Raw genomic sequence first — 17,543 nt, 5'->3', positions numbered from 1 at the left:
TTGGCTGGTAATCAGGCGATGTCTTTCCATGTTCGACTCCAGAACATCTCTCACATGGATCGACTTGTACTTTGAGTGAAGATCCAACGAGATTGAAGACCCTGGATCTAGTTTCATCCATCCGGGCTGGGATATATATTCAGGAAAATAAATTCATCAAATGTACATCTTTGTTGCACAGATAATCATCCAATCTAAGGGATGATGGCTCTACCAGAATCATCAGTCTACACTCAGACGATTGTCTGTCTCATGTACATGAAAAATGAATTTATAAAGCTGAGCATGGGGATGCCGCCTCAGCTAGATCATGAAAATATTATGAAGATAATGTATTGTATTGTATCTTATTATAGGTCACCTTCCAGCTTGAAAGAACTTTGGATCCTCATGATAAAGCATTTCACCCGACATCAAAAAGATTAACGACCTCATGCTTTAGGGGGCAACTGTTATAGACATTTTTGGGCACTGAAACCCCAAGCATAAATGTCCATAAACCAAGGGCTCCTGAGTCCCTAAAGGTGTTGTTACAACCCCTAAAAGAACAAGGTCAATTGATTACAGCATCTCCCAGAAGTTCTCCATGAAAAACTACTCAGAACTGGTCAAAACTGGACCATTTCCCCTTCTCCATAGGCAAAGTGCATTTCATCCCACCTAAATACACACAGTAGGTGCATTGCATGTCAAAAATCCCTTCTATAGGGTGCGATGGGTGAGAAGGGACAAATGGCAGGGTCAATCCGCAAGGTGGAGAAGCATGGAATCTTCCAGAAACTTCTCCTGTGACACTTGCCTCTCTGAATTCGACCAGGGATGAGTAAGAGATCATCAATCTCCAAGTGGAATCAAGAACTATCAGAGGGGAGACACTAATCAAATCTCAAAAGCTGACTCACCTCCCTTGCAGACATCTATATATGGACCCCTCATCCCAGAGATCCAGGGGTTGGAATTTTGTATCTTGTAAGGAAGTGCTGCTGGTTTATTGGTGCAATATCATAGTGTTGGGTGGTCTAAGCTTTTCATGAGGTGAAGAAGGGCTTCTTGCTGAGAGGATGATGCTGGGTCAGAACAATTGGTTTTAATTCTCTTGGCTCTTTCTTGATTATCAATAAAGCTATTCAAGTTTTCCTCCATACATTTGTGTGATTGATGTGTTATGCATTTAAATGGTTAATATACATCTGATCCTATATTGTTTATGATAATAGATCTATGTTCTCGTATAGTGTTATGCTGCTTTGACTCTACAGGTACTCTGTGAAGCTGGGTATACAAGAAAGGAAGTAGCAAAGGACTATCAGAAGAGAGAGGACTCGAGCAAGGAACCAAGCGCAAGACGGAGGTTGGTCTCCTTTATTCTTCTCTCATCTATCTCTCATAAAGGAAAACGAAAGTAGTTTTAAGTTTGTTTGTTTCTAAGGTAGCTACCAGCCCTAGTGGGATTAGCAGCTCTGCATAGACACTATTCCCGGTAACATGTATGCAAGCACCAAGGTACCAATGGGTGTTTCTAAGTCAACTTCTTGGATAAGGTGTTGATGTTGTTAGGAAGCGACCTGTAGCAGGAGGTACTTGATATATCCCCCATCAAAAACATGAAACAGGTATGATGATTGAGACAGAAGGATCAAAATGATGTTGATATGGAACTGGATCAGGAAAGGGAAACATTGAATGAAGGATTAAGAGTATTATAATAGATATAGGTTGAATGACTTCTCTTGAACACATCGGCGACGTTGAAATGGAGTTGGAAGCATTGACTCAAAACTGAAATGGAGGTTCTGTGAAGCTATGATGAACCAAAATACAAGTAGATTACCCAACCCAATAACCATGGAGATGAAGTGGAAGAGTTTCGCGTTCAAGAGAAAATAACTACCATTAACAAATGGAGTACCTTGTTTTCCCAATTTCCCAAACCATACTAGTCAATACCTCTTTATTTTTTAATTGGCTTGAGGAGGATAACATATGTTTGATCTGTAAATCCATCCTTCATATGAATCCCTCTGAGTATATTTAATGAACCCTAAGAAGGAGTGGTTTTACCTCATCATGATCGACGAGTGCATCATTGTTTGATGTTTTAACGAGTCCAACAAAGGTAAAAATCGACTTCTTTCTTATGTTTAGAGAGTTTGAAAAAGAGGAAAAAAGAAAATTCAAATGTCCCTTTTCTTAGGTAGTCCCTTATGTCATGTTATAGTTGCTACAACCACCCTCAAAAATTTTGTCTTAGCTTCGTTTTGGAGCCTCCCTACCAACCTTCATAGTAGCATGTCTTGCTTTGTCAAGTACATAAGCTCCAGTCATTTTCTTGCAGAGAGACAACCTGTTGATCAAACCTTGATGCATTCCCCTAATGCGTTGTTCTTCTAGACTTGGTTCGGTTGCAGGCTAAGAAACTCCCTTAATAAATTGCAAAATTCTGGAGGGGAACTAACCTTCCCTCTAGAAATTGCGCAAACCTGACTAGCAGCCTACTGGGCCCCAGAATTGTGCAATTCTACTAAGCAAGATTCACCCAGAAAATTGTGCAATCCTTCCCAGCTAGGATGCTCAGCCCAAAATTTGTGCAAACATGGGCAACAATTAGCTGCTCTACCTAGAAATTATGCAAATGTTCTGAGTAGCCAACCCAACTCCCAGCTAGAAATGTGCTTTTTCTCCTAGTAATTGAGTAGCCTCTTACATGTGCAGCTGAGTTTACCGGTTCTCTCTGGGACTGAGAAAAATAGACTTGCATGCATGGGCTGCTTTTCCTAAGGCAGCATGCAAAGACATCTCTTGTTTCAGGAACCTATTTTGGTAGTTGGAGGTTACATGCAAGGATCATTTCAGAAACCTCCCACCAAGTGTCGTTTTCCCTAAATTTGTGGCATGCGCATCACAACCTCAATTTTATCAAAACTCATCGGTCGTATACTGCAGAGCTCATTCCTCACATCAACTTTGCAGCTCTGACATTCCACATTGCATCTAGGAGATGTCGGCATATTCAACTCAACTGTTTTAGGGTAAGCCATCTTTCCATGACTTGTGTTGCATTTCTAGCGCTTTTTGTGTTTCACTTCATATGAACATTTTCTACTTAATTTCAGTGAGCACTTGTTGTCATTTTGATATGTACTAGCTTGTACTAGTACTGTTTCAGTTTTTTTTAACACCTCGCTGTTGTCACATGCATGAATTTTTTTTTCACGAATGGTGTTTGATTCGGCAACTCGCCTCACCCACATGCATGAGGTTCCATTTTGTGAATCTGTCATTCACCATTTTCATGCGTGATCATTCACTTATTCTTACACTCAGTATCACCATGCATTCACATTCACATTCACTTTCAATTGCCCATTAGTGAGTATGGGCAGCCTTGGCTCAGACTCTGCCTCACCAAGACAACATTGTGCAATCCTAAGAGGGAAGGCTCTGTCTTCCTCTCAAGAAATGTGCATTTCTACCCCATGACTATCCTCCAGTCTTGCATTTCGCAATTCTGAGGGACAGTGATTGTTGGCCCAAAAAATTGCGCAATGCAGTCACTGAGCCTACAACCATTGCCAGTGAAGATTGCACAATTCTAGCAGTCAACATCTAGCCTGGACTGTGCATTGCATAGTTCCAGCAGTCAGATAGCCTGCCAATAGCCTATACTATGCCTTCCATAGTTTTGGCACTCAGTCTCCCGACCTCTCAGTCAAAATTACACGACCTTCATGATCAGTCACACAGGTATGTTGCAAGTCAGTTCTCAAGTTCATTTTAGTTTTTTACTGACAAATTGCTTGCCATGAGTGTTGCCATGTCTCTAGGTATCATAGGTTTTCATATGCCTCTCAACAGCATAGGTACAATGGTTTCCAAGAGAGAAGATTCGAAGACACCATTCAGAGCACACTTGGGGATGCAGTCCATCAAGTGTCTATGGAATTGCCTACCCATGAAGACATCAAGTTGTTCGTAGACAAGGACATCAAGATATGATGGCAGCAGCATCCAACGAGTAGCATCATGAACAACAACTGAAGGAAGCATATCGGATGAAACAAATGAAAGAGGAAGGTTGTTGACAACACATAGGCGGAACAAAGTTGCAAGCTCAAGCAGATCCACTGGTGGTGAAGGCAACCTTGGAGGCTCAGGCTATGAGCTGATGGCACGAAATGAAGATCACACAAAGAAATAGAATGGAACAAAGAAGGAGTTTCATGTGCTGAAGAAGCAACTTAAGGAAGAACATGAGTTGCACAGACAAGAGCATGAGTTGCAGTAGGAATAGGAACAATAGGGGGTGCAACATGCACTCACGGATGAAACTGCACCCCTACAAGTAATAGATCCATCCCAACAGCTGGCACGAAGTAAACAAGGTGAGCAGTGTTGTTGATCACATGCAAGGGAATGGAGTAGCATGCATGTCATTATGCGCATGCATGCGATCCCACCCATTCAGTACACTGACCGAGGCAAAGACAAGAAGCAAGTCCGACTGGAACTGAACATGTAGTTGACTGTTGATACGCATGACCACCATCTCACACTGGAAGATTAACACAAACACTATGCATCAGTGTGTTGCCAGTTCAGCCGCACCGAAGAAGACCATGCACATGTTAGATGAGTTAGAAGGAGGAGCCACACCAATGTACCAAATGCAACGAAGGAAAGAGTTTGCTTCAACATGATGTCACCATGGAGCACATGCACACTATCATGGATGACCTATAGAAATTCTCACTGTACATTAAACTGATTATGCAATGTACTAAAGAAAAATACTTAATCTACTTCTACAGTCAAACTTGTGAAAGCTTAATCAATTTTGAGAAAGATCAAACAGAACACATATAACAAAGAAGAAGATTCAATCACACATGAAACACAGAAGAACACTTTGGGGAAAGCCTCAGCTAAAAACCCCCTATCCGTACTATCATACAAAGTGGAAATACATCAAGATTACACAAAGCTTTAGCTCTCAAGCTAGCTAGATCTCACTACAATCCTCCTCGATGATCACAGGCAAACAAAGCTTATTACAAGCCTTCTCCTCTACCCTCCAAGCCTCCTATTTCCTTGTGCTGTTTCTCCTGGGTGATCCTACTATTACCAAGTGTAACACGGATCACTCACACTGATCTCACACCCTGTCATAACTACGCAATCCTCAAGGAACCTTGTTCCTTCTGCATGGATGATTTTCCTTTATAGGAGAATTCCTCCAACTGATAGTACAATGTCCCTGTCTTTAATCTCAACTGGGTCTTTGTCTGAACTGACATGGATGAGTTGTTTATGAGAGAATATTCAGTTATCTGGAGAACACTAGTTGCATGCATTTATGCATTAACTGACTGAACTCACAATTAGTTCCACAAACTATTTGGAACTAATTTAACTGGACTTAACTCAGTTAACTGAGCTAACTAATTACAACTCAAATACAACTCATCCTTATCTCCTTAATTAAGGGATAACTTCCTCAATCAAAGGGATAATTGTTGCATGTCTTCACAAAGACTTCATGTTTGAATTTCTCCAACTAATTAACTCAAGATGAATTAATTAATTATTTTTCAAATAGCTGGTGAGACTAAATTCGAATTTTAATTCAAGGACAAATTAAAATTGGAATATATCCTGAAATGCTATCTATAGCAATGCTATTTATAGCATTTCTATTTTTAGCATTTCTTGTTGCTATTTTCAACACTCCCTCTCAACAAGAAAGGAATTCAAATCGACCCTGATCCTGAACCTTTGGAATGTTCTGCATGCAACACTTCTCTCAAGTGTTGTAGCTCCAGCAACTCTAGAAATAGAAAAACATCCAACCTGAATCAGAATGATGCCTCTGTCATCAAAGTCTTTGACTGTTATTTCCTCTGTCAACTGAAAACTCTACACCTCTGTGCTCTTCAGTATCTGACTACTCTAGCCTCTATCACTTTGATCTCTGACTACATCAATCACACTGATTCCTCCTGTTGCATCCATGCTATTGCTGGTCCTATCTCCCAGCACTACATCTGCAATGCACCTCCTCTCATCATGTTGCATTGTGCTGCCCACTGTTGCACTGCAACTCAGTTACTGAGAAGTAAGTAACTGATATCCTAAATGACCTCCCTGTTGGGCTAGAAACACCCTCTAATGTTGAAGCTCCCTCTACCACTCCATCCACATTTGTCTCTACTCACTCAGCTAGTCCTATTACTCCTCGTTGAGGCTCATGTAGCAAGGTCTAATCAAATAGGCTTGGTACCTCAAGGATCTTGCCCCTATTTCAGCGTTCATGGGACTATCACTTCACATCGCCCCACCTCACACCTGGAGGTATGGATACATGTGATCCCTCTGCTGACTTGGCTTGAAATTTCCCCCTATTGTAGGTCTCTGCATGAGTGGATAACTCCACTCGGTCTCCCCTCGGAATCTCCAATTGTGGCTCCTCCACAATTGTCTGAGACTTCTTTTGGGACTGGATGTTAAGAGGTAATGTACTCTCCCTCTCAACCACCAAGTCTCCAACATTGGCCTTGTTCCTCAAGGCTTTGCATGCATATTGAAACTCAAGAGCGTACAGGTTATGTACCCATGAACCGATCTGTTTCACCTATCCTGTGGTGATGTGTTTAAGGAAAACCTTTCCCTTATTGAAGACAACATCGTAGCCTTTTTCCTCCAACATCACGATCGATACCAAGTTCTTCTTCATTACAGGCACATACTTCACATCTATCAAGGTGATAGAAGCTCCAAGCTCCCTCTTAAAAGCAACCATGCCCACTCCTGAAACACTATACCTTTCATCGTCACCCATCTCTATGAGTATCTTGAGTTCTTTCTCCTCCAAGGTACTGAATAAACTTTTATCGTCGGTCATGTGGAATGAGGCTCCACTGTCAAGAAACTAACCACAACCCATCTTCGATGAAACCATGCATGCAATGAGGGTGAAATCCATCTCGAACTGAGAGGCCAATGCCTCACCTTCAGATCCTTCCGAGGATCCCTTATTGGACTTCTTCAATTGGAAATTAGTCGCATAATGACCCATCTCGTGACAATTAAATCATATCACTTTAGATTTGTCACCCTTCTTCCCTCCATGAGAAGAACTCGATTTGGGATGAGAATCCTTCTCCTTCCCTTTCCTTGCCTTACTCGCTAAGGCCATATTTTCTTCATCCTCCTTGGATGAAGAACTGTCTCGTGTGCTCCTCCTGATCTCCTCCTGCATGAGATCCAACCATAGTCATTCCCAATCCGACAGTTTCTCTCTTCCATTCACTAAGTCCTAGTAGCTATGTCAGCTCTTAGGAAGACCAAGGAGAGCAAGAATCACCATATGATCATCGACTGTCATTATTCCTACACTTCCAAGCTCGTCTTTGTAGGTGGTGAGCTTGTTCAGATATGTAGAAATAATGTTTCCCTTTTCACACTTGATTTTATAAAGCTTTTCCTTGAGCTCCAGCTTCCTCTGGTCGCTACTCTTCTGATATAGGTCCTTCAATGTCTTCCACATTGAAAATGGAGTCTCCTTCCCATGGAGACTCGAGAAAATATGGTCTCGAACTCCCTCTAGAAGAATCCTCCTCGCTCTCGCCACACACTTCTTCCATTCCGCCAATTCTTGGGCATTAGCTGCTGCTAGCTTGGGGACTTCTTGATCAATGAAATCCTTCAAACCGTTGTCTTTTAATACCTCTTCCATGCGATCCTTCCATGCTATCTAATTCGAGTTGCCATCCAGGGAATACTCGAGTCTCAAGCCATTGACACCATTGGTGAACTTTGAGATTTGATAAGAAATCGATTTTGTAACTGCAATCAAGAACTTCAAACTTTTCCCTTCTCAATATGCTATTCACAACTCTTATCAATTTGGCTTTAATACCATGTAGAAATTCTCACTATAGATTAAACTGATTATGCAATGTACTAAAGCAAAATACTTAATCTACTTCTACAATCAAACTTGCGGAAGCTTAATCAATTTTGAGCAAGATCAAACAGAACACATATAATAGAGAAGAATATTCAATCGCACATGAAACACAGAAGAATACTCTGGGAAAGCCTCAGCTAAAAACCCCGCTATCTGTATTATGATATAAGGTGGAAATACATCAAGATTACATAAAGATTTAGCTCTCAAGCTAGCCATCTCTGAGTACAATCCTCCTGGATGATCAAAGGCAAACAAAGCTTATCATAAGCCTTCTCCTCTACCCTCCAATCCTCCTATTTCCTTGCATTGTTTCACCTGGGTGATCCTATTATTATCAAGTGTAACACTGATCACTCACATTGATCTCACATCCTATCAGAACCGTGCAATCCCCAAGGAACCTTGTTCCTTCTACATGGATGAGTTTCCTTTATAGCAAAATTCCTCCAACTCATAGTACAATGTCCCTATCTTTAATCTCAACTGGGTCTTTGTTTGAACTGACATGCATGAGTTATTTATGAGAGAATCTTCAACTATCTGGAGAACACTAGTTGCATGAATGCATGCATTAACTGACTGAACTCACAATTAGTTCCACAAACTGTTTGGAACTAATTTAACTGGACTTAACTCAGTTAATTGAGCTAACTAATTACAACTCATCCTTATCTCCTTAATTAAGGGATAACTTCCTCAATCAAAGGGATAACTGTTGCATGTATTCACAAAGACTTCATGTTTGAATTTCTCCAACTAATTAACTCAAGATGAATTAACTAATTATTTTTCAAATAGCTGGTGAGACTAAATTGGAATTTTAATTCAATGACAAATTAAAATTGGAATAGATCCTGAAATGCTATCTATAGCAATGCTATTTTTAGCATTTCTTGTTGCTATTTTCAACATGACCAAGCTTGGCATTAGCTCACCACCTTCACCATCACAATCATGTCAAAGAGTTGGTCTCACCACAATGGACCGAGTGTTAGTGATGTCTTTCATGGCTTGCTCAAGCCATTTTGTCTCACATGGGCACATTTGCATTGTAACGTAATGTCTTGTCAAGTGGAAGTTCAAGTGTCGATAGTTGGATGTAACAGCCATAGAGTAGATGAAGAGTCATGAGGTAGATGAATTGTCACAAGGGGGAATGTCAGGGTCCACCCCACCCTTTGGTATAAATAGAACCTCATAACTCATTGTAAAGGTTTTTGGTCAGCCAAGCTTCCGATAAGACTATCTTGGAGAGAGCTTGGACAATATTGTAATGAGCCTTGGCTTCTCCACTGCACTGAGCTAATACATCTCTTTGGAGGAGCATGTGGTTGTGGCTGTAAAGTTCTGCTATCGGGACTAGAGGTTGGACATGGATGTATTATATGACTGGAACCTACACTTCTTTATATAATAAGAGCCAACACGTTTCATGCATATGTTGTATTGTATTCTATGCTATCTTGTTTACTCTAAATTATATATGTATTTGTTTTCTTACGCATGCATGTATAGACTATTCTGTATAAGTATGTATGAATCTTTCTTAAATGTGATGTTGGTCTAACCATCACTTTGGATTGCTCGCTAACTTTCCTTCCATGTTGTGATGTATCTGTGTTCGTGTCTTCCCTTCCAAGCCAAGTGCTATCATAGGTTTCCAAGGGGTGCACTCATCTCAACCCCCATTTGTTAGTACCTCTCGTGCACCCTCCTTGACTCACTGCAGCTGTCACACCCTTGCTACCAATAGAGTTATCTTACTTGCCTCTATGCGAAATCACGGTCAAGGCATTACCGTACAACGCACTACTGGGACTCCTATGCCAAATGGTTTGAGGTCTAATTGGGAATTCTTACCGGGGAGATCCCCTTACATGTTGGCAGGTCCAACACCATCAACATGTCCAAAAAGGTATTAAACAATACCCAAGAGAAACTCTTACCCATGTTCAACTAATTTATTCCTTTTCCATAGCTAGTCTATCTTAGTCTGGAAAAGGGTTAAAACCATACTGAGTATACGACTTTTCATTTACTTTTACAAGTTCGAGAAGACAAGTGCTCAGAAATATTTTCATATTTTGGGAGTCTCAAAAGAGTTGAAAGATCACTCCAAGGGGTTCCTTTTTCATAGGTTTGAATAGTCTGAAAAAGAGATAAAAGTGTACTCTTCTATAAAAATAATATGTTTAAAGCACAAAAAATTTTGTTAAGAGCTTTCGACATACTCAGAACAACATATAAAGGATTAAACATACCTGTTTCATAGTAAAAATGAATCATCACTAGGTGAAAACGTTATATATGAATAAAAAAATGAACAATATGATCATGTATACTCAAAATAACGGTTCATTTTCACCATTTCACATTTACATCTAATAGTGAGAGTTCTAAGTACTTTTACCCTCGATATTTTGCAGCTTATTATGCCCAATCCAGTAGATGATTTCAAGTACCATCGCTTTCAGGTAGTAGCTAAAACCTTTCTCTTTCTTACAATAGTTCCATTATGTGATTTCAAGCAAAATTTCTGAGTTTTTGAGGGCCCTGGGGTTCCAAAATTTTTCCGTAGGAGGAACGTATTAGTGTCAGTCTTGTTAGCCTATCACCTGGATCAAATGTGCTTTTACTATGCTTGTCGAGACTATCAAAATCAAATTTTTTATGTCACTAGGTTTACACAGAAAAATTTGGTCACTGTTGGTCAGTCTAGAGATGAGGTCAATCTTTTGGAAATTCACTCATGTTGGTCCCCTATCACACTTTTATGGAGCTATCATAATAAAAACATGTCATTCATCATCATCATTCCATTTAGTCTCAGGTCATTCATTAGGTCGCTAGGGTTTCCAAGGTCCATCATTTTCATGAATAAATCCAATGGTGAATGGATCATGACAAGCAGCTCTTGGGTATTGATTTCTGTTTTTTCACACATTCATCATGTTATCATGTTCACAACGTTCCAGAAGAAGGAGTTCCAGCACTTAGGAAAGTAAAAGGCAACTCAAGTTTTCAGTGGTAAAGGTAACTCTATTTTCATATGTGAAAAATCAATTTTTAAAGGATGGTGGGTCCCATTTCTTTTTTAAAAAGAGAAATAATTTTCCCTATATAAACTCAAAAGCCCCCAAACACGGTTCATTTACCTCCTATTCACTCTTGAGTATCGATCTATCCAATCCAAGAGAGAAAAAGTCAGTTTCCTAGGAAATTTTGGCAAAAATATTGAAGCGGTGTTTTAGGAACAAAGCGCTACGCTCAGAAGAACTGTGTTGCACATAGGTGCTGTGCTTAGGACATAGTGCCTAGAAGTCACCTAAAACTCTCCCAAATTTCATTTTTTGGCTTGCAAGCTTAATTTTATTGACTTCCAAGCCAAGAGACAAGTAAGTACACCATCATTATCACTCATTTTCTTTTCAAAATCATCTCATGCCAATAATACTTCAAATTAGGGTTTGTAGTGAAATGTTTCATGGGAAACGATGGGGTGATAATGGCCATTTTTATTTTTGGTTTCTAAAACATGTAAAATGTTTTCCTACACCTGCATACATGTTTAATAAACCATTTTAACCATTCAATCCACCTCAAAACAAATTGTTACCGCTCAAAAAGTAAAACCCTAGCTCATTCCTAGAGGTTTTTGAGCAGTTTTCATTACAAACCCTGTTTTTCCTCCTTGCATGAAGATCACTCTTCCACTATTTCTTCACTCATTTTCATCAGCTTCCAAAGTTCATATCCACCTTTTTCAAACCCCCTCTAACATTTTTTCAAAATCCACCTTCACATGACTTTATTTCCATTCATACCTCACACTTTATTTTTCATTGCCTGCTGTTAGGGTTTTTTGTCATCATGGAGGAAGAATCTTCACTATAGAGGAAAAGAAATCATAAGGGAGGGAATATCCTAATATATGTGCTATCAAATTTTAATGCAATCAACTCCTATCCTTTCATCAAACAGTGCTTTGAGGATGTACATTGCTTGGAGTTTTTCAAAAGAGTGAGTGAGGTGGGGTTTCATGAACAATTAATAGATTGGGTGGCAACTTAGTTGAAGGGTGAAAGTGTTGTCATCATTGGTGTTGAGTTCATTTTTCCAGTGACCTCCATCTCACTTTCAATAGGGTTAGCAAACAATGGTGAATATTGGTTCAAAGGAATGAGCCTAGATCTTGAATACTACAAGCCTTTCAAAAAAACACCATACAGGGAAAAACATGCTCACATTATGCCTTTCAGATACTTATTGGAGAAATATGCCCTTTTGATGAAGATTTTCATGAAGTTCTTTACATGTGAAGGAATATTCTCCAGGTTGTATCCTTATCATATTCGCCTCCTGATGCATTTCACCTCTCAAAAGCTACTCAACATGTGTAACTACCTATCCAAAAACATTTCCAAAATGTCGGAAAAGATACAAGTGAAGAACAAAGAGAACTCCCCAATCTTGTTTCATCATAGTCTAATCAAAACTATTGTCCTTCACCAGCTAGCAGAGAAAGGTATGGCTTGGGAATCCTTTTTGGAAACAACCCTGAAATGGCATGATTCCAATGTAGCAGCTAAGTCTTCTAGTGTGCCAAAACAACAAATGGAGGTGGCATACTCTAGCAAATTAGTGGAGAAAACTCAAGTACCTAAGCTTGAGGTGACTAAAGTGTACAAGATAGGACAAAGGCTTGCATTTTCTTCTCATGGAGAGAAAGGGGCCAAGTCCTCTTCATCGACAAAGCGGGGATTGACAGGGAAAGATAAAGACACAATTGAGCATGAGTTTGAGCTAGTTGATTCAGAGGTAGAGGATTAGACTTCAAGAATGTAATAGAAAATTAGAGATAAATACTATCAAATCAAGGAGCTTGGAAAGAGAAAAATATGTCATTTCATTCCTTGAATGGGAGAATAGTCAACTCAAAGCAAAGGAATTGATCATGGAAAAAGAACAAGCCAAGTTATTGCAGTAGGTTGGAAAAGGAAAAGAAATCATAGAATCAAGCGAGCCTGAAGGATCAAAAGGGAAAGGAAAGAGGAAAAGGCCAAGAACAAAGGGCCTGAAGAAATCTTTGCAAGAAGAGGAAGAGCACATTTTGTTGAATGAAGACCTAGACCTAGAGGATAGGATTTCTCTTGAGGTCAATCAAGACAAGGAATATTGGCTCAATAGGTTGAATCAACACTTGAAGAAGTTGCTTGAGAAGGCAAACAGAGATAATCAGTTGCTCAGACATATGGCGCACCACTACCAATCTCAAAACATGATCGCCAATGTTAAGGTTAAGCAGCTTGAAAACAAGCTTAAAGAAGCCAAAAAAGATCAAAAGGATGAGGGAAACTTGGAAATTCTTGCTGAAGCATCTATGAAGGTTTAACAAACATGTTTTTACACCTTCCATTCAATTTTGAGAAAATTCTGAGAAATTTAAGTTTTTTGAGAATTTTTGGGCTAAATTCAAAAAATCAGCTCCTCTAGAAGTGCAACGCCTTGACACTGCACTTTTTCCTCAGGCCTCCATTTGAGGAAAAGTCTATATTTTCAAAAAGCTCTTTCCATCCTCTAAAAACCCATTTTCTCATATCTCACATAGGTGGCTCCGTTTTGGAGAAAAGTGCAAAAAAGTGGCAAACAATTAGCTTTTTGGACCCTTTTTTGACAGGTGTTGTGCACAGGGAGTGACGTTGGGAGAATGGATTTTTGAAGGCCTTCCCATGGTCCAAATCCAAAAATTCAAACTGTTTGGAAACCCATAATTTAAGGGCTAGTTGATTGTTCTCTCAATTTTGAATTTTGACCCCTAGAAGGCACCTCAAAATCATCTCAAAGTCGGTGTTGCACTTCTACACTTTTCAGTGTTTTAATTTGTAAATTTCACTATGTAAAATTTCTAGTTTCTAGTTTGACTTAGTCAAAGTCAATATTCTCTATGTAATGGCACTATTTTCGAGGCTAGGAGATGTAGGCATGAATAAATGCACATCATAGGTTGTTTTTTATGTTTATTAGGCCTCATAAAAGAAGCAAATCTTAAACAAAGTCTTCATGAAGTGTTTGAGTTTCACCTTCTCACTCTCACCTGTTGGTTGAGAGAATCTTGGAGTCAGTTCCTCCACCAAAGAATTTGACTCCTGAAGGTGGGCAAGTGGTCTAATAGAGTCTATATGTATCATTTCTCTTTCAGAGAGAAGGGTTGAACTTTGTGTGAAGGAAGCTTGCATGTAATCATCATTTCAGCTAATACAGAGACAAGGTGCAACTATTTTCAAGGAACTCTAGCCCAGTGAGTTCATGGTGCTTGTACTTCATTATATTTGTTTTCTAATGGTATAAACATATTTATCTAAATGATATCTCTTATTTCTATGGATGCCTTACAATGAAATATACAGAATTCTTGTTTTTCAAGCTTTGTTATCTGGTTTTCATAGTTATGTTTATGTCTTCCTAAGCTAATGAAATCATGTTTACACATGCTCATTAGCTTCTTCTACACTTTCTCCTCTATAATACACTGACAATATTCAAAATACACCATGTATTCTGATATCTATCTCCTTCTCATATTTGCTCTTGCACTCCTACAACCTTGACCTATTTGTGGCTCCAAACCCTAAGTTCAACAAACCCTAAAACTCAAATTTTCACAAACAACAAAACAAATACACATATCTAGCCTAAAATTTTCATTTTCTTTAAAGTCATATAATTGATAAGAGACTTAGAGAGATCCATCTAATGCTCAATAGGGCTATCTAATAAGCTGAAGTAGTTTGAGGTTACCCTACCCTTCTCGATTTCCTTTTTAGCCTAGGAGATTGTAAGGACTAACAGAACGTAGGCCCAGAGGGTCGAAATTTATATTGTAGCTAGGCAGTCATGCACTGTAGGCAGAGGTGCAACGCTCTAATTTTCTCTGATGGGGTTCGTTGAGTGCAAATATAAAGATTTTTTTATAAGTTTTCCCTCAATATTTGATAAGTCTTTTGCATGAAAAGGATCCTAATGAATCTCTTGTTGATGTTTCAGGGGTTCATCAGCACAAAATGGCTTTTGTATGGAGAGAAATATAACATGAGGAATAGGATTTAAATGCAATAAATGATCCGGCTACCATCCAAGCATTAAAAAACTGTGGATTGCTAAAATTCATCTGGCTTCCTAGTATGAGGAAACAAATGGGGTTGTTGAAATACCTTATTCGTTCATGGGATGTTCAAGCATAAGTGTTCAGGTTTGGGAAACATATACTTGAGATAAAGGTAGAAGATATCTACATTCTCATAGGATTGTCCATGACGGGTTCCCCCATATCTCTCCTAAGTGGGAGAAGCAGTGGGGAGACAGTGAAAGATTATATCGCCACCTATTGTAAACCTCGAGACCAGCCAAAAAAGGATGGACAAATCAATATAAAATATGTGACATGGTTACCTTTGAGAATGATCCTATTCATTATTGCAATATTGGCAAGTATCTCCACATTTCATGTGGCAAGCATATCATATATGCAATATGGATTAGAGTGTCTGGATCCAACACCCTTCAATTGGAGCGAGGGAGTTCTAGTCAATATGAAAGAACAATTATAGACTAAAGAAAAAGAGGGAAAACTAAAGAAATTTGGATATCGTGTGATCTTAGTTTCCTTTGCATTAAAGCAGGTTCTATTAATTCAACCTAAACATATCATACTCAAGCCTATTGATCCGAGGGTGCCACGGATGAGGAGGTGGATAGATCACATGTCCCAACATGCGGGGCCGTCGGTGATCAACTTTTCACTAGCCTTCTTTGGATGGTTACACAGATAGTTTATCATGATAAATGAATATCCTTAAGTAGGCATGGATTTTCGTAATGACCCTGAGCTTGTGCTTCCTAAGGGGAGGAATGGGGTGCTTTAGATAAGAAATTTCAACCTTTTAAGTTTTGAGAGTTTTATAATTTTTTTTGTGGCCTTTTATGTTTCTGAGACTAAACTATTGATGTTTCATGCATATGTGGGACATGTTCGACCTATTCATGCTTCATACCTTGGTCATGCAAGGAATGACAACAAGAGGAGGTAGTATAACCAATACAGGTTGTTGTGGTGGGACTAGATATGCTACGAGATCCAGATGTAGCAAAGGTCCTATCATAGGTAGAATGCCACATTGAAGGGTTAATAGATGGAATTGATGATACCACGGTCGAACAAATCCCACAATGACTTTAGTAATACACCATAGGCCTAGTCATATCGGTCAACTCTTGTGTAAGATGGCTCATGCAATGTGATTCTATTATGAGCACCTTTGATTTGTCTACTTAGCTCTTGCATGAAGTTTTTTATATGGGTGATGTATGCCATATGTGCCTTGGACAATTTTTTTTGTAAAACCATTCAGTGTTTTTTGGGTTTCTATTGTATTTTCAATATGATGTGATGTGAATTGAAAATTAATTACATTCGTTGCAAATGTCTATATAAAATATGATTAGCTAAGGCATCTGTAAATGTATTTAGATTCCTAGAAATGTGTTCAGATTGTATGAAATTGAATGTATTTCTAGAATATGTACTCTTAAAACCATGCATAAGATGGTGGGACTTCTAGCTAAATAAATACGAGTAAGTTGTATTACTACGAGTTGTGATTCAAGTCTGACGATTAAACGATTGATACCATGTGCAATAGCATCAGATAGTAGCTCTACCACTGTGTTATACTCAACGATGTTATTGGTGGAGCGACCAATACAAATCCCTTGCAGACTCACTAAGTTTCCATTTGGAGCAAAGATAGCCCATGCTATGGAAGATAAGTTACAAGTACTAGGACTGGTACCATCAACATAAATGACGAAATTTTTAAGAGATACCGACATCTGCAAACAAAACGTAAAACAGAATCAATAGAAACCGTGTAAAAATTTGAAAAGACACACTGAAAACACACTCAACACACCTATAGACACTATGTACACAGTGAAAACTATACTTGAGATCAAGCATAGTATTTTTTGAGGTACAAACCATTTATAGGTTGCGCTAATGGAACGCCATCACAATCTACTAACTAGTAGGCCCCTCTTACAAGGACCCGCTTGAAAATGTATGTACCTAACCACATGGGTTGAAACTACCCTGAACCTAACTTATTAGACTCCTGGTCATATAATAGGACAAGGTCTCCTTCCAAGAAGACACAGGGCTTGACACTCTCTTCATACCATGCCTTGATGCATCTTTTATGAGCTTTGTTATCTATAGTAGCATCACTTCGGGTTTCATCTAAATGAGTCAAATGTAAAATACACTCGTCCATGGAAGCAGTAGGAAGAAGTTCGATAGCTAGTTTCAATGATGTAGTTTCACATACAATTGGGAGGATAGCTTCCAATCCATATATGACTTGAAAGGGTGTAAATGTAGTAGTCATCCTGACTCAAGTTCGGTATGCCCAAAAAGTAGTGTAAATGAGTAAATTCATGTCTAATTTGTGGACCCCCACCATGCATTGAAGCATTGTCTTAAGAGTTGTGTTGATGGCCTCAACCTGTCCATTAGCCT

This window comes from Pinus tabuliformis, chromosome X (assembly GCF_031772625.1).
Source record: "Pinus tabuliformis cultivar Carrire ecotype Pingquan chromosome X, CPIR1, whole genome shotgun sequence".
Taxonomy (NCBI): Eukaryota; Viridiplantae; Streptophyta; class Pinopsida; order Pinales; family Pinaceae; genus Pinus; species Pinus tabuliformis.
Note: the sequence above shows the minus strand (reverse complement) of the source record.